This window comes from Betta splendens, chromosome 11, assembly GCF_900634795.4.
Source record: "Betta splendens chromosome 11, fBetSpl5.4, whole genome shotgun sequence".
NCBI classification, from domain to species: Eukaryota; Metazoa; Chordata; class Actinopteri; order Anabantiformes; family Osphronemidae; genus Betta; species Betta splendens.
The window spans coordinates 3765612-3779724 of NC_040891.2; positions in this window are offsets into that span (position 1 = coordinate 3765612).

Sequence of the window (14113 nt, forward strand, 5' to 3'; positions counted from 1 at the left end):
GGTGGGTTTGTCTGAACCAAACTGGGACTGGAACCTGTACTGCTGTTGGGGATGTGTCCTTAAAATGGCCTCTCTTGTTATTGAGTCATTTCCCTCAGTGTTGTCGTGTTGTCAGCCTCCACTTGTCATAAATTGCCTCCAAGCTTCTGGAGTTGTCTGGGATCTTGAGGCCTCCTCTTTGCTCTTCTGTGTCTCGTCCTGAATCATGATTTTTTTACAGATACACCGTAGCTTTCTGCTTTTCTCCACCTTTTTTTCCTGTAGAGGTGCATCCTGGGATAGATTACTGTTTAAGCATCAACATTCGTCCTCATTGTTGCCTTGACATCATAGCTTTCCTACATTTAGGTTTACATTAAGGAAGAGGCCCTTTGCAAATGCATAATTACTAAGAGAAGCAGCATTTCTATGTTAAGTTGCTTGTAACAATTTATTTATTTTTATTTTTTTTGCATTACCATTCTCACATCGTCCTGCAGACATCTGGTCTCCTCAACACAAAGCAGCTGCAGCTTCTTTTTCCATGTTTGATGGCACTTGACTACAAGCGTATTAGGCACACGCTGCCACTTCCTGCTTCAGAGTGTGGACCAGAGACTACATGCTGCTCATGAATCCTGTCTGCCAGATAAATCCACAGAACAGTGGGACAGACTAATTGTTGTTTTGTTGTTCTACATAAGGATGAATTCCAGCTTTTCCCCCAATTTCTTTTTAAATTTGCTGTCTTTCCCGTGCATACTTGTTACAATCCGTGCCTCCAGGTGCAGCAGGCCCCTCGTCTTGGCAGAGCTCGCGGAAACAGGTGGCTGGGGGTCTGATGCAGAGAGCAGTGTTAAGTGCCTACACCTGGGCTTGGGTGGACACCAAGCACCTGCCTCAGCAGGCGCCCACATGCTAATCACTGATGTTAGCGCTTGTGTGCGATCACCTGTCTGAACGGGTTGTCGTAGGTTTGCGTCTTGTGTTTAACATGTTAGAACGCTAAATGCAGATCAGCTCTCAGCTGTAGCAGCTATTGGCCAAGCAAACCAATGCACACATAGCATTTATTTTTTAGAAATAAGTTAAATTCAACGACACAAAGGTCAGAATCACTGTAAATGAGAACGGCCTTGAAAAGCCATGTATTCATTTTCTGTGTTGCTTGACTTTGTTCACATTACAAATAGTCATGTGATCCACATTGGCTAATGAAATTAAATTAATTGTCTGTACAAATTAACAGAAAATATCATAAATCAGAGCACAGGTACTGTGGGCTGTAACAGGAGGCTCGCTCAACTAATGAGCAGCTCATTAAAGGGAGAATTGCACATTCAGTCTTTCTGTAGATTTTGCCAATAGTCTAAGTGGAAGAAATTCATGTCTACATTGGGCCCCTCTAAAATCTACTGATGTAACATTACAGAATGTATGGAAAACACAACCTCTACTGGGCCTTGAAATCACTGCACACTTCCTCTCTTCTGGGGGGTGCCAGATAACAAGGTTGCCAGGTGCAACTGCAGGTCAGGGAGAGACAGGTGTCGCTGGAATAAAAACCTTTGCTTTCTGTCAAGTCTCATTCCTGAATGTGGCTTCAAAAGAGTGAGAGCTTCCTTACACACTGCACTAAAGGAGGAAAACGTGCTCTGGGTGCTGCTGTTCTTCTGCCACTGTGTCATAGCCTATTAAACGCATTTATTTTATGTTACATCCCCCTGATTTTTCTAAACTGAAGTTGGATGTTTTCATTACGTCATTCACAAGTTAATAAGTACATTTATCACACTCAGATCATTCAAATAGCAATACCTTTTACATTTGGCAATTCAATATCAAAAGGTATTTCTTTGAATAAAGGTTTAAATAAAAGTAAAATCAACTGCATTTCATCTTGTCAGTGTTTGGGTGTGTCTCTATTCCAATGTGACATCAAACAGCCCTAATGCATTTCATCCGTGTCATCTGTGTCAAAATTCAATTGAAGATGCAAACTGTCAGTCCTCCCGTCAAGGCGGGACCCCAGCGCATCACTGTCCTTTCATTAGCCAGATAGAACAGTCAGAGTCCAGAGGCCATTCGACTTGTGAGCCTGATAAACGTCCATGCATGTGACGTCATGATGACAGTATTGGTGTTTTCAACTAAAACTGGGATCTGCTGGCTCAAAGGTTAAGGTCTCCACTGTGAAGCCGCACTGTTTGTCCGACGCTGCCGCGTGGCCCTGAACACTCCACTCAGTCCCGCCTGAAGAGGCTCGTGGCTCCGAGGAGCGCTGTGTTTACAGCACAGCTGAAGAGGATCCTCGACCTTGTGTGCTGCTTATTTTCGGAGGAGGGCGGGGAGGACTGGGGCCATGAGGACGAAGAGGAGGAGGAGGAGGAGAGCTTGGCAGCGCGCGCGCCACCATGTGCCACCTCGCGCCCCCTTCCTGCCAGACGCGCTGGCACGCGCCCGCAGCAGAGGGGGCCCTCGCTCCCTCCGCCCCTCCGCTCGTTGACGAGCTGACGGCGCCGGACAGAGGCGTTCACCCCATCGCCGGGCGGGCACCGATAGCCGCAGTGCTGTTTACACGCGCGCACGCCGCATTGTCACCTTGTCTGTCAGGGAAACATCCTATCTGGCTCCTCTTATCGCGCCGCGCGACAGCCGGCTCCTCCGCCGCAGCTGCGTGTCATCATAAATCATTTCCCGCAGCCGGAGCATCGTAGCGTTTCATGTTATTTTCCCGCTCGCTCCTCCGGTGCGGCGCTTTATTCTCCCGCTCTGTCTCCGAACGCGCATCGAAGTCGCCACTCGGTTGACAACAACCCTGAAAATGGCCCGAAACGGCCACGAAGCAGCGAAGTGTGTACATTTCCATAACAACCGCATGGAGATGAGAACTTAGTGTGACAGCAGTGGGTTCACAAGCGTTTTAGTGCTTCTTGATTAAAAATGGGCAGAATGTTCATTATATGTTGTTAGTGAGTCTTTATTGTAATACTAAACGCCTGTTTGTCAGCCTCGTGGGGATCACGTGGAGGACAAAACACCAGGGCCTGAAATTAGTGCAGGTCGAGAATGAATTAAAATAAAGCTTTGCAGGAAGAAAAGCACAACAGAGTAAATGAAGCACGCGCCGCACACGAGGAGCTGCAGGGAGAGGGAGCGTGCACGTGCTGCCGCGGTGACAGACAGTATTCTGGTTGGAAAATTCAAGCACTGGGGGGCGGAAGCAACAGAGTGAGGAGAGAAAAGTCATGTCCCAGGAGCGAAACATTTTCATAAATTGATTTTTCCCCCATTGTAGGAAGAACACGCAAGGAAACAGTTTGATGAGCAGGAAAAATGAGAAACTTTGGGGGGAAAAACTAAACATGCTCAGACTCTGTCTCATAGTGTCATTAAAATGCGAGCGATAAAACGTTATCATCCACCGTAGAGCTTCCCATTTAAAATGAAATAACACACGTCTGCGTGCGCCATGATGTCAGAGATAAGACGGCAGCACTAGATTGGACGGTGACGAGCTGAACCGGGCTCCGTGTAAATGCTGGGACGTTCTGCTCTTGTACGACTGTCTGAGCGTCTGAGTGCGTGCGGATTTTAACACTTTTAGCTGCTCAGGCACAGCGTGACTGACAGCGTGCAGGAGGTGGTATTAAGGCTGTCACAGGCAGGAGTATGTTACGTCAATGCTACAATAACGTCAAATGAAAAGTCTTGTCAAATAAATGAATCGATTCAAACATTTCTTGTGCGTTTCTAAAGTGAAACTAATCTTTTGTGATTGTTTGTTGGATGAAGTGGGAGACAGACAGCCAATGGTTTAAACAGCAGAGATGCATGATGCTGTCGCTGCATTAACACGAGCCAATTCTGTCTTTTTTATTCATGGCCCATAATCAGTTTATTTATTGCAACATCCACGTCGGATGTTCCTTCGCCTGAACAAACATAATAGAGGAACTGCACTCGTGTGTGTGTGTGCTGCTTGGTGCTGAACAAGATTTAACACTGTGACTGAAAAGTCGTTTCTTGACTCTCCACATATTTCCTGGTAAACATATAAAACATCCCAAACTAAATTATTGACAAAAAGCAAGACTCTATTTCTAAGACCTCACGCGGTAACTCCCTCGTCAGCAGTGTCTTTTTCGGGAGTTCACGGTCAGGACAGGTGCATCCATCACAGTCTGATCAGAGCGCGCGTCGGCGTGAAGCGCTCGACAGCCGCGGCCGCTATGATGTGACGTCTCGCTCCCCGATGTGACGCGTGAGGTTTGATCAGCGTCGTAAAGCCGGGCCGCTTCAGAAAATCCACTCCGCTGGATGTTGGTATCAATGAACATCCTTCCCGTCGCACGGTTTGTGACAGATCACGAGCCGGGGCCGTCTCCTGAAGAGCGCTTAGGTGAAGTTCCCACCGCCCACCCAGCTACCAGCACTAAAGCACACAGCGCAGTCGTCTTCCCACTCTATGCAAACTCCACCACTAGCCAGGAGCTACAGTGGGCTGTCATGTCAATCGCAGGCTTCCCACACAGCCTAGGCTTTTCCAGCGGACGATTGCATGGCTTGATTTTCAGCTGTCGGGCTCTGTCGCTGACCTCTGCCTCTTGACATCAGTTCCCATTACAACCTCACTACCAGCACTTTGACCCGAGCGCAGGGAACACAGCCGGAGAGAGGCCTCGTAGTTCAAAACAGTGTTTACCGAAAGAAACGAGAAATCCCAGCAATGCTGGTAATGATGGTAATCTCTAAATTTAGAAATCGCTGCAATCATGAATACAAACAAAGAAAAGCTCACTAACTACAAGCTTGAATAAGCTGCCAATGCAAGTAACAACTGGACTGACAAACGGACCTAAACACAACTTACTGAGCAGTTTTTTTATATGTTCTAGAAAACTAAAACATTCACAAATTGTTACACTTCCTGTTTCCTGTCTTTAGCTAATCGTGGACAATAAGTTAAAGTATCATAATTAAAATTAGAAAAGCTGGAGCAATTTAAATTTCTTGGGCTGTGGTTGGATAGAAAACACACGTGGAATGTTGATGTTGACATTTCTGGACAAAGTGTTGAATGAAGAGATTACAATATTGGTACAGGACATCGCCAGCGGCAGCATCACAGGTGGAGATGGGAGAAACGCCAACACGAGGGAGAAGGACACAGCGTGCGTAACTGCTGGGTTAGTTTGCAGAGACATGACCAAAACCATTCAACAAAGGAAACGACCAAAGTGCTGCAAGGAAAAGAAGAAGAGTGTAATTAAACTCTTTAGATGAACCAAAGATGAAAAAACAGCAGCTAAATCAATATAACATGAGTCTTGGATGCTGCAGTGGATTTTATCATACTAGAACATAAAGCTTGGTTCGGATTCACTGACCGTAACATACAGGCACGTATTGATAGACATTACATTCACATACACAGATGCTTATGGAACAGTAGAGCAGAGATTCTACCTAATTCAGAATACAAATGATATACGGTCCATTTTATGTGGATTAATGGTAACAAAGCAACAGTAAAGCAGAAAATTAAACTAAACACAGTTGAACAGACAATTCTGAAAAGACCTGAACTCAAAAAATGCGTGATAATTCAACAGTTGAGGGAAAATCGTCAGAAGCAATGGGAGGAGGTCATGATCATTTTAGTGTTCATCATTTTATCATTATTAATAGTCCTGGTCCACAGTTCATACCAGTTGGTGGTGGCAGAAGAGTAAAGAAGACTCATGGCCAGTCATTCAAACCTCTGCTCCGTACTTTGCATACAAGAATTTGCCACTCTCCCATTCACTGCAGGTTCTTTGTTACTTCTACTTTTTCATTTGCGACTTGTTTGTCTCCAGTTTGTTGCATTATGTTGTCAGGTGTGAGGTTAAACCTCACTGGAGGATACACTTAGAGTTGTTTTATCTAACTTTGAATTCAGTGATATTATTTCTAATATGTTGTGTATTATAATGAGAGATTAAAGTCTGCAAATTCAATTTAAGATGAAAGTGAAGCTAGTTTATAAGAACCCATGAAGACTCCGATGTCACTAAATGCAATTGTGTGTAATTCTCATTGTTTGGTTCACAATAGACAAAATCTTTCTTTAAGTAGAATTTGGTTTGGGTTCTTATGGGCGAATGATCAAATTGGTGGTGAAATTGAGGTTGAAATGCTATAAAATCAGCTTCTGTGATTCAACCTTCTGAGCGTTAATATCGAACACACACACACACACACACACACACACACACACACACACACACACACACACACACACACACACACACACACACTCTGGCTGGCCACTGTAATGAGCCGAGGGAGACAGAGGCTGGTTCCTTTCACAGGTCAGCGCTCTGACAAAGCCCAGTGTCCCGGCCTGGAACCGGGCCTCCGCCTGCTCACCGGGGCTTGTGTGGGCGGTGGTGATCTGTATTCACCTGCATGGCACCGTGGACCCGTCGCTGTTTAATATGGGCCCGCCGTCGCCTTCCCGCCGCCACCTGGCCCTGCAGAGTTCATTCTCAGCGTGTGTTTTTATCAGCACCCCCTGGGGGCGTATGTAATTGCTCGGTGCTGATGAGAACAACCCCAGCTCAAAGCACCGCCTCGCGCTGCAAATACACCCATGGAGGAGAGGAAAAAAAGTAAAGAAAGTACCCAGTGCAGCATGGCAGGTGGAGAACTCAGGCCTCGGCTCCTCCCGCTGAGCCGAGCGGGGTCTGACAGAGGCCTAAAAGTCAGACATCTCCTTGGGGATGAAGAGTTTTAAGCTGATAATCCTCTGTCTGTGGCTGATTGAGGTGAACATCTGACATTTGAAACCTTTTATGTTGTGTGTGTGTGTGTGTGTGTGTGTGTGTGTGTGTGTGTGTGTGTGTGTGTGTGTGTGTGTGTGTGTATGTGTGTGATGGAACTCCTTTGTTCATGAGGAGGAGCCGTCTCCCCGACCGTGACGGCTCGCAGCTCCTCCGTTTATGAGTATAAATCTTAACGAGCGCGGACCCGGCTGGCTCGCTGGCGTGTCTGGTCCCGCGGGCCGACGCGCCCGCTTTGCAGCATGACGCCGGCCTTTGTCTGGGCCCTTGCAGCCAGCCTCTGTGATGCCCTCTGCTCATTAGCCGCTGCCTAAGGAGGTGCGTGGTGGCTAAAGCAGCACGTCCCCCATCAGTATTCTGCTGAGCGTGGCGCTGATGCTGCTGCGTGTCCCTGCAAAGCTTCAGCCCGGATTTGTTTCTGTGTGTCGCTGCACTTTTCCTCTGACGTCTGCAGCTTTGCTTTGAGGCTTTGCCTTCGTCTGCATGAATGTTTTTACTTCAGTGTAACTCTACAGCATTTCACCTTTTAGCGTGATTTGCCTGATGAGGTTGAAAATGTGCATATATTTTTTTCTTATTTCTATTTTTTCAGGTGTGAGAGTCTAAACTTGGATGGACAAGTAATGATGGATCCTACTATAAAATCTCGAGCTTTGATTTGTTCTTGATTTCACTTCCACACACAAAAAAACACAAAAAATGAAAGCTGGACTTGTAATAAATATGTATTTTGTGTTAGACAATCTCAAAAGGGTAATCACAGCAGCTGATATTATTCAGTTGTGTCATGTTTTGGTGGAGTAGAGGAAACAGAGGCATGGGTTTAATTTGTTTTAAGTGTTTTGGACTGAGGTTTGACGAGCCTTCTGACCAGCCAGAGAAGGTCTGAGCCTTGTACTTCTGATGGTTGGAATTAAAAAAAACTGCAGACTGTAACTTGAGAATAGCACTGATGAGATTACACATCATCCTGGAATTAATTGTCCTTCACAACAGATGAGAGTTACTATTTGCTCGGAATGACGGAAACCCGTCCGTTCTTCCGGTTTTCAGATGCGAACAGCTGCCAGTGGAGAGGAATTAGGTTTGAGAACAGGATAAAAGAGTGGCTGATTCCCAGAATCCTTCCATCTCCCAGCATGTCCTGCATACATTTTCATTTCCACAAATGCCAATAACCAAAGTGCATTTTTTTGAACAGCAGCAACAGCAGCTTTAATTGATCCTATTGTGTGTGTTTGGATATCAGTGTTTAGCATCAGCACTGTATTATTTACCTGACTTTAAGTAATTGAAATTATGAATTTAATTTTGTATATATTACAATAAATAATTTACATGAAGCCCATTATGGATCTATTCAACCTGAAACAGGTGTGAATGAGGGAGTCACACGTGGAAGTGAACAAATAGAGCGGTGCGATGTGACCGTACCTTTAGCTAGATTCACTGAGAAAAAGTGAGTTGGTTCAAAGGTTTCAGTATAAACGGGCCTAAATTGTGTGGAACGTACTGTAAGTGCTGTGTTTCTATTCTGACCTATTTAAAACTGAGATTCTATGTCAGCGGGAATATTTTTATCTCCCATGGAGCCAGTTTGGATCTCCAAATACAGGGACAGAGAGGAGGTTCCTCGTTGCCTGTGGCTGACAGGCGCTAGACTGTCTGACCTGAAGTCTGCTGTTGGAAAAACAACTCACTTTCTTACTAGATATTAAGTTATTAGCTATTAAACATATTTATGCTGGTCAAAGTTGTAAAAGATATTGGCTAAGTTTTGAAATGTTCACTGGAGGACACGTGGTTTATTAGCCTCTATGTGCATTTTAAATTGTCAACAAAAACTTGTTTTTAAATCACTAAAGACTTGTTTTCATGAGTTTACAGTAATTTTCTTAAAATAATTAAACCAATTTGACAAAACAGATACAAACAAACCAGGTACAAACTTAGATTTCAGTTGCATAATGAGTCACGGTGTCGGTAACAACAAGCACGTCCCACTTGTGTCTGTCACCCAAACTCAGCCAAATGTGAGTCATTAAAATAAAATTTTCAAGTGTTAAACAATTAGGTGTCAGAATGTGGAATGAATTAACAGCAATGGCTGCTTGTGAGGATTTGCTGTCTGCTGTTCTGTTTCTCCTTTGGCCACGCCCCCTGCCAGCATTAGCCTGGTTAATCACAGCAAGTATACAACTGCAGCCTGCCACATTGATCGGTAACGATCACCTGTTCTCCCTGATTCCTTGTCATCCAAGTCTCATACCAAGTCTTGTAACAGTGATTAAATATCAAAAAAACATGCTTATGAACAATGAACAATTAGAAGATAAAAATATTATTTACCTTAATACACAGCACACATGTTCTGCGTACTTTGGCTCCCATGATATTTGGACACTCTGTTCTGCCCAGTGTCTAAGCCTTATTGCTCATCTACTACTATCTGATATTTTTTAGTTTTATGGACTATGATATCTTGGCTTACTGCCTTCTGCCCTCCAGCTTCCTCCCACCACCCGTTCAAGTTTTATTTTTCACGTCTTAAATTACTTGGATTCTACTCATCTTGTTTATTGTCTCTTCTTTGTTTGAAGTGAGTCAACATGCTGAAACTATGCGACTTACGTCTTATGTTACTGTAAATCCATAAATTAAATGAGAAAATTGAATATTTAAATGCTGTATTAGTTTCTCCTGCTCATATTGAACAAGGCAACATTTCCCTATTGTATATACTATTTGCATATACTATATTACTGTTAAATACTATAAATAATATGTTATAAAGGTATTTTTTGTGGTCAAACCTGATCTGTGATTTCTAGTTTGCAGATTCTCAGGAATTGGTAAAATGTCTCGCAAGTCAATTTTCAAAACATACCACGTTCCAAAGCAATACCTCCAACACCACTGGGCATTTTAATTGGGATTTTTGGAGGTTCTGGTTTGGCTTTAGCATTTGCTGGCTTGCTGAACTCAGTCTTATCACCGTCTTTAAGGGCCCTGTCGACTTGGGTTTCTTAGTTACCATATCCTTCAATAACTGGCACATCGTTGTGAAACTTTCAAAAAAATGTTTAGTTTTCTCTCTCATAGTGTGATTTTGGCTTCATTCTGTGATCTGTGGTGTGAACCAGGCTTCTGGATATTAAAGGTGGGGGCATTTTCCGATTCTATTGAAAGATGCTGTTGAGTTCCTTTATAGCAAATATAGAATCTTGAGCTTATCTAGCTTTGACAAACACTAAGGGCTTAAGGTCAGGATGTATATTCCTCTGCTGTACAGGCTGTAATTATTCTTTTTAATCTGTTTCCACAGGAGCACAGCCTGATGGAATCAGTTTCAAATGGCTGGATTAGCCTTGAAAGAATTTCCTCCATTACCATCAAGCACCTGAACTGCTCAATGGCTTTGCCACAGTCCAACGACACCATACATTTCCCATGGACACAATCACGTGTTGGCTAATGAAATCAATTTAAAAAACAACATGTAGGCTTCAACCTTGTTTAACTGCCATAGCTTCACCGTTGTGCTGAAACAAAATCGATTTCACTGCAGGCGCCCAGCCAGATGTTGGTGGCTTCAGACTGCTACCAGGAGAAGGCGCTCTGCTCAGCGTGCACCCGTACAACCTTTTATGTATACCTATCTTAACATGCTGGAAGCACTTTCTTAGCATATCTATCATAATTCTAAGCAGTACTCTTTTCCTATTGACACTAATTGAAATCCAGCCATAATCCTTACTGGAGTTTATTGGAAAATTGATATGTGGGAATAAAAACACTGTTCACAAAATGCTCCATAATTACAGTGTCTGTTCAGTGATACTGACTGAGTGGCCCTTTTGTTACACCACCGGAGCCACAAACGCCTCTGAGCTTCAGATGCTGTTGCACTCGGCTCACTTTCAAACGTCACTGGTTATTTTTTAAATTCACATCATGCAAAGCAACGGTGTAAACTGTGTTGAAGGGCAGCTCTGTTACATTTACAGATAGAAAAGGCTAAAAACTAAATATGTTGTTTACTCGTTTTATTAACCAGACAAAACAATATTACACAAAAGAAAATATTTTCTGTTAGTTTGACAGGCAGGTAAGATCAGAAGCATCAGCCGAAGGCGTCAGGGCTGGATATATAGTAAAATAACTTCAGTCTTTGCTACTTTGTGCACAGGTTCAGTTAATTTGTCACAAAACAAGATTACTTTGCAAAGGTCTTGGCCTGAGCCACCAGAAACCTGACTAGTTGGGCCACTGAATGACACTTACTGCATGTAATTGCATATATTACGGTTATGTACACAAGAGGGCTGTTCAGTAATCTCTGCCTCCTTGCATCGCCCCGACCTGTCTGCACACCTGCTCCGCAGCTGCACAGCCACCCGCTGATGCAAGAGCCGCAATTAACTCTCCGAACTTCACTTTACTGCACTTTTACGAGGCATTTGCATGACTTTCACCCAGCCGCCCACGCGTTCCCTGAAAACAGGTGCGTGCACCGTGGCTGCGCCGGACGCCCAACGCTTGCATAAACGTGGCCGGTGTTCCTCACTGCAATAGTTGTTAAAAAGGAACAGCAAAAGAGCTTCAGTGTAGGGAAATGCTACAGGAAATGTAAGCGTCTCGGGCTCTTAACTTAATATTAGCAGATCTGATTGAAGCAACACTTCCCCCGAACTGCTGCCCTGATGAGTTATGATCCAGAGGAGACCTTAAGTCGACCCGTGCCTTCTATCTGCTAAACTGCTTGTATACGCAACATATTGCAGATAATGAAACCCTCAGTAAAGCTCTGACTCAAGCGCAGGGCGACCAAAAGTGCCGCTGCAGCAGTGAGACATCCGCTTGCTCCGGAGCTTCCTCTGCAACCCTTCATTTACCTTTCCGCTCAAATTAAATCACTCCCAGTGCAACACACACAACGAAAAAAAACACCTGCAGCAGCAAACCTCCGTGAGCTTGACCTCAACCCTCGCGTTCAAGGGAAAAACGCTGCACCGAGCACAGTTATGTGTCATGCACCAGTCTGTGACAAACAAACAGCACAGTATGTGGGATATTTCAGTATTTTAAACTTATATTGAAATGATATTTGCTTCATTTGTATTTTTTCCTATACTGTATGTTGCTTTATTCAGTTATATGATGCAGTTATTTTTTCTGATTGGCCAGATATCCCGTCTCCTCTGCTTGTGGGCTGATCAGAGTAGTAAACCAACTTAATCCCTGGCAAACTCAAACAGATCTGCGATCGAGCTGACGAAGACATGAGAATTTGTCGCCGTGTGACTTCTTAATACATTTGTTCAACTAAGTGAAAAAAAATGTTGTGCAAACGCCAACACCTTTAACTGTCTGTGTTTGTGTGAAGCTGTTAAAGAGGGAGGAAAAGCTTGGATGTGCAGGATGTTCACAGCGCAACCATGGCAACGACTACACAAAAAAATAAATACATTTCTCTCCATTCATTTGAAGGATGTTTAATTTCAAATTGATGCTGGTTAAAATCTTTGGGCATATGAAATCGATCTAAAGTGTAAAAGTAGACTCTGTAAATGTGGTGAAGCAAACAACAGATGCTGATGTTCCATAGCTGATGCCATTTATTTCTATTCCTGCTGGCGGCTGATCACCAGCTTCACCTCTGGGCTTTACACTATTATAGTTTCCAATTATATCAGTGGTGACAGTGATAGCAATAAAAATACAGCAAAATTAATATGAGCAAATCAAACGGTTATGTAAGGCACGACATTAGCACTTTGTGACTATTAATGTAAGCAGTTAAGGGCGTTATTAAATTTGAAGGGCATGTTGACCAATATATCACTGACACTAATGTATCAACTTCTCCCAATAGTTTTTAAATTGACTTTGAATTATTGCATCCTGGCAAACGAGGCCCCCCACGACCGTTCTCCAGGAAATAAATATCTCTCAGACACGTGTTAAAAGCCCCAAAGCTACAAAATCAATATTTCATAGGCAGGAGGTGATAAAGAGCCCTGATCCAGATCTTCCCGTCTTTGAAGTGGCCAGTAGTCGGGCAGTAAGCAGTGGGGTGGCTCCGCGCCATCTGAAGCCTCAGCCAAGTGGATTTGGACCGCTGACTTCAACCTGCAGCGTAATAGTCGTTTTGGAAATAAAAGCCAGAGTGTCCGTCGCAGGGTGCGCGTGGAGCTTTTTTATCCACTAACTTCCAAACTGTGGACCTGTCACTTTGAAATGAGCCTGCTGAGACTCCAAGTCCAGAGAATAAAAGTGTCTAATGCCAGATTTTTTTCCCTGTAATTTTCCTTTTTATAACAAAGAAAATCCAGCCACTGGAATGAATAAAATCATTGTGCTCCATCAGAAGATGTTATATAAGCAACACCTCTGCAATGACTGTACCAGCAACTTGGTTAGTCCCAGTTCTATAGTAGCTTACATTGCGCTTGTATTGTGTGTTTCACTACATTATTTATCCAACGTACGTCCAGTGAGAAACCAGTAGTAGTTGCATTATTAGAAGGATTTTCCCCACAAACTGAAATGTATCAAGCTATTCACAGCCAAAATGAAAAGGCTGATGAACCCTGAGATACAGCCTTTTTTCTGGGATCGCGGGTTCTCTGGGTTGGGAGCCTTGGAACAGCACATATATACAAATGCATGTGTTGAAATGCATTTTCATTTGTTTCAAGACTAAGTTGGTGCTTCGTTTGTGAGTCTCTGGGGACATGAAACAAGAACCTATCACGTGGTGTTGAGCGCTACTCTGCACATACATGCATATGATATATAGAGTGAGAGACGCATTAGTGCCATAGGGACTATTTTTATATATGTGCTCTTTGCTACATGTGAATATGTTTAAACTGTTACATCCAGAACATATGTCGTGAATAAACATTTATTAAAAGTCAACCCACAGCCGAGGTCAGAGGTGAGGGCTGGACGCTTGAAGGAGGGGCGGCTTGAAAACGCCCTGCCATCACCAACCTGAGTGTTCCACACTGATAACAGACCAGAGAACAGCCAATGTCAAATTAATAAATAAAATAAACTGATTTTGTAGCCTTTGGCAAGGTGTTACTCCTAAATACCTCAACAGAAGCGAGTCAGAGTTTCACCTGGTGGCTTTTAGCATAATAATGAGCAGAGATGAGTGCGCTGGAAGCCAGAAATGCACTTAAAGAGAGCTGTGTGGAAAACAGTCCCCTCTAATGTGGCAGCGTGGTGACCTCCAGTCCAGCGCGTGCATGAATTCACTCATCCACTTCCACCTCCCGCCACATGGAGGCGCCGCA